Genomic DNA, 6,950 nt, shown 5'->3' with positions numbered 1-6,950 from the left:
TATATGTTAATGTGTATATATTAATCTTCTTGTTAGAATTCAAAAATGAAAATAATGAAGAGAAAACAAGAAAATATTGCTTTATTTTTGCCGAAATAAAAATTATATAAATTCAATCTTTAAGAATTTTACAAACGAAACTCTGTCGAAATTTCGTCCATTCGTTGATGCCCCAGGAGACTCTAAACTCTGGATTCGCCACTAATCTCATAATAATCCAAAATATAAAGCACGACATACATTTAAGAATATTCGAATTCAATTTCAATCTTTCTGAATTTGAATACAAATTTTTCTAAATATTTGTTGGTGATTAGAATAGGGTCGCTAATTGAAATTTTGATGATAAGAGTTTGATGATGCGAATACGAATGTTGACAAAGAAATCAATATGATTTCCATTGATGAAGGTATCTCTCAAGAGAATGTTGTATATAATATATCTACTTTTATATATGTGAATAACTACTACACGCACTAAAAAAAACCTACTAAATGCTTTTAGAATTCCTACTGTAAATATAGAAAACATCTACAATTATAGTTACTACACATTCATACCATAACTATTAAATTAATACATAAATTAACAACTATATCACTTAAAAACACCTACAATATCATTTCTGAATGTTTGTAATAAATTTTGAGGTTAGTAAATACCTTCTACAAGCATTAAAACCAACTATGACAAGCTTTTTGAATTCCTATCGTAAATTATAATGTCTACTTTAATACTTAAATTGCCAACAACAGTACTTAAAAACACCTAAAATATCATTTTTGAATGCCTATATTAAATTTTGAGGTCATTTGTAAATACTAGTACAAGCAAAAACACATATTACATGTTTTCGATTTCCTACTGTAAGTATAATGTCTAATTTAATACTTAAATTGCCAAAGAACACATACCATATCATCTTTGAATGCCTATTGTAATATTAAATTATGAATAGCATTGATAGAGGTATTTAATCCATTTACTTATATATCTAAAATACCTACTATAAGTACGAAAAAACCTACTTCATGCTTTTCGAATACTTACTGAAAATATAGTTAAAGCCTACTATTATAACTACTACACATGCATACTATAACTATTTATAATGTCTACTTTGATATTGAAATTGCCAACTATAACTGTTAAAAACAACTACAATATTGTTTTTTAAATGCCTACTACAACTTAAAATCATGATTCGCATTGATGAAGTTATTGATTCCATTTAGTTTATATCTAAAGACAATTACTATAAGCACTAAAAGTACATGTTACATGTTCTTTGAAGTCCTACTATAAATATAATAAACGCCTGCAATCATAATTACTACACATTTATATTATAATTATTTATAATACCTATTTTAATACTTCAATTGCCAACGATATCACTTAAAAACACCTATAATATCGTTTTTAAATGTTTATTGTAGTATTAAATTATGATATGCAATGATGAAGTAATTTAATCCATTTACTTTGATATTTAATAATACCTACCGTAAGCACTAAAAATCCTTCTTCATGCTTTTTGAATACGTACTAGAAATATAGTTAAAGCCTACTATAATAACTACTACACATACTTACTATAAAATATTTATAATGCCTACTTTGATACAGAAATTGACAACTATAATAGTTGAAAAGACCTACAACATCGTTTTTGAATGCCTACTACAACATTAATTTATTATTTGCATTGATGAAGATGAAGCTTTTGAATCCATTTACTTTTACATCTAAGAACAACTACTGTAAGCATTAAAAACACCTATTACATTATTTTTGAAGTCCCACTTGTAAATATAGTAAGATATGCTTGGATTGAGTGTAATATTTAAGGGTAAACCTGGGAAAATTTGATCCGACCCGAAAATGAACCCGGGACCCGACCCGACAAAACCCAAACCCGACCGACCCGAAAGCGACTTAATCCGAAACATGACCGACCCGATAATGACCCGACCGAAAATGACCCGACCGGAAACCGACCCGTTTTGACAGATTTAATATCAATTTTTAGAGTAATTTCAATGTTAGAATTCATTTCAAATAAAATTTTAGTTTTCAAAGTATCTCAACATATTGAGTATATCACTTGAACCCTAAAACTCATCAATAGATTTCAAAAAACACGTATTTAACGTCTTTTTAGCCATCGTAATTATTTTTCTTTAAAAACATGACATTATAATCATCTTAATTGAATACATGTATCTTGTTAAATCAGTCAAATGAGTTTTTAATTCTTCTACATTTCAGTAAGCAAATCAATATAATTTATACGAACGTTTCGCACGTTTGAATGAGCTTTTCAAAAAACGAATGTCGCTACCCTAAATTATAAAACACATATCTTATAAGACGAAATAAGTACTTAGTTAGTTGTATATCTTTCCAACATGAAAATTGTGAAGATAATTTTAACGTCATTTTTATCTAATGTTACAATTATAATAAACAAAATAACTTTTATAAAGCGCGTATCTTACAAGTCTTTCAAAATAAGTATTAATTCCCCTATTTTTCTTGCACTTAAATGAACCTGACATACCAACTATTTTTTGAAAATCGTACATGTAATTTCTCTAATAATTTTTTTAGACATTTTAATGATTTTTTTTTATGTTGAATTAGTCGATTGGATATTCTAATGTTTTATGGTAACCCGTTGGGTCAATCCGAACCTACCCGAAACCCAGAGTGATCCGACCTGAAACTGACCTGATCCGAAACTGACCCGACCCGAAAATGACCCGACCGAAATTGATCCGACTCAAAACCCGACCGACCGACCGTTTTCCCAGGTCTATTTAAGGGGTAAATAAAAGGCAAACTAAGAATACAAAGTTAGTTAGATAGATCATTAAGGTTATGTTTGGAAATAAATATTTCATTTTCAATTGTAGATTTCAATTATGAAATCATAAATGAAGAATTTGAGAATGACAAGGTGTGGGAACTCATTGTCAAATTCTCAATTTTAACTAACTTTAATACAATGATGGAATTGATACAAATCCAAATTTGGTTTTTATTAGTTTGCCAAACACTAAATTTAAGTCAATTCTAAATTTCCAAATGAAATCCTCATTCCCAAACATAACAAAGGAATTTGATTGTTAGAGAGGTGGAAGAATAGATGAGAAAATAATGAAAAATGGATAAAGTAGCAATCAGTTTCCTCATTTTAAGGTATAAATTTAACCTAGGGGAGGATGGGGGAATTCTTTTCCTCCAAATGAGGGAAATCATCCTCGTATTTTATTCTTCTTGTTTAGTTTACCCTCATTCTACCTCTTTCACAATTATTTCAATTATTTTATTTGCATCTCTAATTACCTTTTTTTTAATACTTTAACTTATAAACCCCCTTAGATATTGAACCGAGCCCGGTTTATTTTTCATAAATTTAAGTTTGAGGCCCTTCATAATTGAAAAGAGAGATTTTTATAAACTAAAATAAAAAGTCTACACAATTATATTTCTAGGTTTTATGATTAAATAAAAACTCAACACAATTTCTAACTACATTAATATTAATTTTATAAAATAACTTAAATTAATTTGTTAAAAATTAAAACTTTTCATCTCTAATGTTTAGGACGAAGAGAAAAAAAGTAACGGGTTGATGAAAAATTTAAAAAAAAAGTGTAAAAATTAAAGGATTGAAAAATTAAGAAATAAAATGTTGATCATTTTTAGTGATTATTGATGCTTAATGAATGGGTGAAACTTGAATAATGTAAGAGAAGACATTTGGGGTTAAGATTGCTTTGAAAATAGATATAAGAAATGAGAGAAAAAAATATATTTAATAAAATTTGATCCTATAACCATTGATATATTGAGTAAAACTCCCACCAACTAATCTATCTCATTAACATGTTAACTTAATATGATTTTTTCTATACGAGGCCTTTTACGTTTGGGGGCCTATGCGGTTATGGGCCCCCCACCCCCTAAGAATCGCCCCTGCTCTCAATCTAAGCGAACCCTAAATGTATATTATTATAACTACTACACACTTATACTATAACTATTTATAATGTTTACTTATATATTTAAATTGCCAACTATATCACTTAAAAACACCTACAAATTCATTTTTTAAAGCCTACTACATTATTAAATTATGATTTGCATTGATGCAGAAATTTAATCCATTTACTTTTATATTTAAAAAATACATATTATAAGCACTAAAAGAACCTACTACATGTTTTTCAAAGAAGTACTGGAAATATTGTTAAAGCCTACTGTTATAACTACGACTCATGCATACTATAACTATCTATAATGCCTACTTTGATACCGAAATTACCAACTATAACTGTTAAAAACACCTAATATATAGTTTTTGAATGCCTACCGCAATATTAATTTATGATTTACATTAACGAAGAAATTTAAAAAGTACTGAATTTATTTCAAATGCTTACAAAATCTAACAAGATATAATGATGAAATTATAGCGAACAATAGTGCAATGACAAGCTTTGAACGAGTGTAATGGTAAGTTTTGGGTCGAACCTAATACTACGACAACGAGTATAATGGTAATTCGGGGGTCGAACCACAAGGACAAGGGATGCAAGACTCTAAGCTTGATGTGGGAAAGTTATGTGGAAGGTTGGTTGGTGGGTGAACTAATCTAATGGCAAGAATGAAAAGTGAAACTAAAACAATTAAAGACAAGCGAAGAATAGACTAGGTCCACCCTAGGAAGATCTATTGAGAATAAAGATAAGCTAGGTCAAGGGAAAACCCCTAAGGAAACTACTCAAACACATTAAAACCAAAAGCAATAAACATAAAGGCATTAGATCTATTCTAGAAAGCTTGAATGAAATGAAAGGCAAGAAAACAATAAAGAAAGCATTAAAGGAATTAAAGAACAAGAAAGCATTAAATCTACACTAAGAAAGCATTAAGGGAAAGCATAAATGACACTGAAAGCATAAAGAAATGTAAACTTACGTAAATGAATAGACTTGAAGTAAATGAAAGTATAAATGAAGAACAATAAACTAATCTAGGGAAAAACATAGAGAAAAACACTAAAGGAGTGATGTTCTAGAGTGAGGCACAAAGGCATGCACACCAGGCATAGGGTTTAATTAAGAAGACAAGGGGGGGGGGGGGGGGGGGGGGGGGGGGGGGGTATTTGTAAGCTAAGACAAAAGGGGGAAAAACCCCTAGAAGCCCTTGGAGTTTGGTTTGCGAAGAAATGAAAACACCCAGTTTGGGCCTCCATTCAGCCGAATGGTACCATGATTCGACCGAATGTTACCTCATTCAATCGAATGGAGGTCCATTCGGGGTTTCCAGCACGTTTCAGCATGAAACTTGAGCTTCCCTTGTCCATTTGCCCCAATTGGGGCCTTATTCGCCCGAGTCTTGTTCCATTTAACCGAATGGATGTGGGATTCGGTTGAATCCTTGCTTTTCTTGGCCCAATCGAATCTTTGAAGTCTTAGATGGCTTTCGGACTTTGCGGGGACTTTGATTAAGGCTTGGAAAGCATGCCATAGCTCCGATACGCGTGTCTAATCTTCGATCAACGTGTCTAAACCTCGTACGCAACGTAAATACATTGAAATCTCTAAAAATACCTTAAATTACCTCAAAATACCATAGAGACAAGAACAAGGTAAAATCATGCGTAAAGTATATAAAATCATTCTAAAACACGAGACTCGATACTACAATGGGGCTATAAATATGCTCTAAAACGAGCACATCAGCATGTTACCATTATTATTGGAAAAGGATTGATAAAAGATGGCTTTTAATTCATTCAGATTTACATGTAGCAGCTTACATGACTTTATTCACAAATTTAATTATTAACATATCATTTATGATTTTAATTATTATTTTAATTGACCTATCAATCGTGTTTTATCTTAAAGAGTGTTTTCTTAATCCTAAGTACATGTTTGGAAACATTATATTAGAAAAGATAAGGAATTGGTAGATGGGTCGTTAAAAAGAGTCATTAAAAAGTTGGCACCTAATGTTGAGGTAGAAATTAAAGCCCGTCAAAAAGTAAGTATCAAACTCATAACTACGTTCAACTCATTAATCAAATTCTTATCCATAATTAGATTCAATAAAAATAATACAAAAATCAACACTAAACTCATAAACTTTATAAAATTTCAATTGGAAATAAAAAGAAATCAAATAGGAGAAAAGGATATGACTCACAAAGATAAAACTAGCAAAAGGGTGAAGAGGTGAATGAAGGTTGTGGTGGTGATGGTACATGGCCAAAATCGGCTGGAGGGAGGGCTAAAATCGGTTGTCCCAGACTCTGTATGTTGGCGACAGGAGGTGAAAACGCAGCTTGCTGCTGGCGACTACACGTGGGAAGGAGGGTTTGGATGGCTTGCGGTGGTTGCTCGTCGAGGAGGGGAGATGTTGCAGCTGCTGGTGGAGGAGAGGGTAAGTACTGCTAGTTATGGTAAAGGGGCACAGTTGAGGGAGAAAGGAAGAGGGAAGCGTGATTTTATGCAGTGAGGGAAAAAAAATGAGAGACCTAGCTTAAAAACCCTAACTCATCTTTTATTCTATTTATTTTATTTATTTATTTATTATTATTTTGGTAATTAAAGATTTTATTACCAAAAGCACACTCCCCCAAACGCTGAGAGGGGGAGTAACAAAACCCACACAAGGAAAGTTAAACAAACAAGCAATCCAAACAGAAACAACACAAAGAGACAACCAACAACAATTACACAAGAAGAATCTATTTCTGTTTCTCAGAAAGCCGAGCTGCAACATTGAAGATCACCATCCTCCCAAGTTGTTGCTCATCCATACTTATTCCCCCAAAGATTTTGACATTTCTTTGGAATCACACATAATAGATGATCTCTGCCCAGGACATAGTAATAACAAGAGCCTTGGTATTATATTTCTTCTTACTCAA

Source organism: Amaranthus tricolor, chromosome 3 (assembly GCF_026212465.1).
Source record: "Amaranthus tricolor cultivar Red isolate AtriRed21 chromosome 3, ASM2621246v1, whole genome shotgun sequence".
Taxonomy (NCBI): domain Eukaryota; kingdom Viridiplantae; phylum Streptophyta; class Magnoliopsida; order Caryophyllales; family Amaranthaceae; genus Amaranthus; species Amaranthus tricolor.
This window is presented reverse-complemented; position numbering follows the sequence as displayed.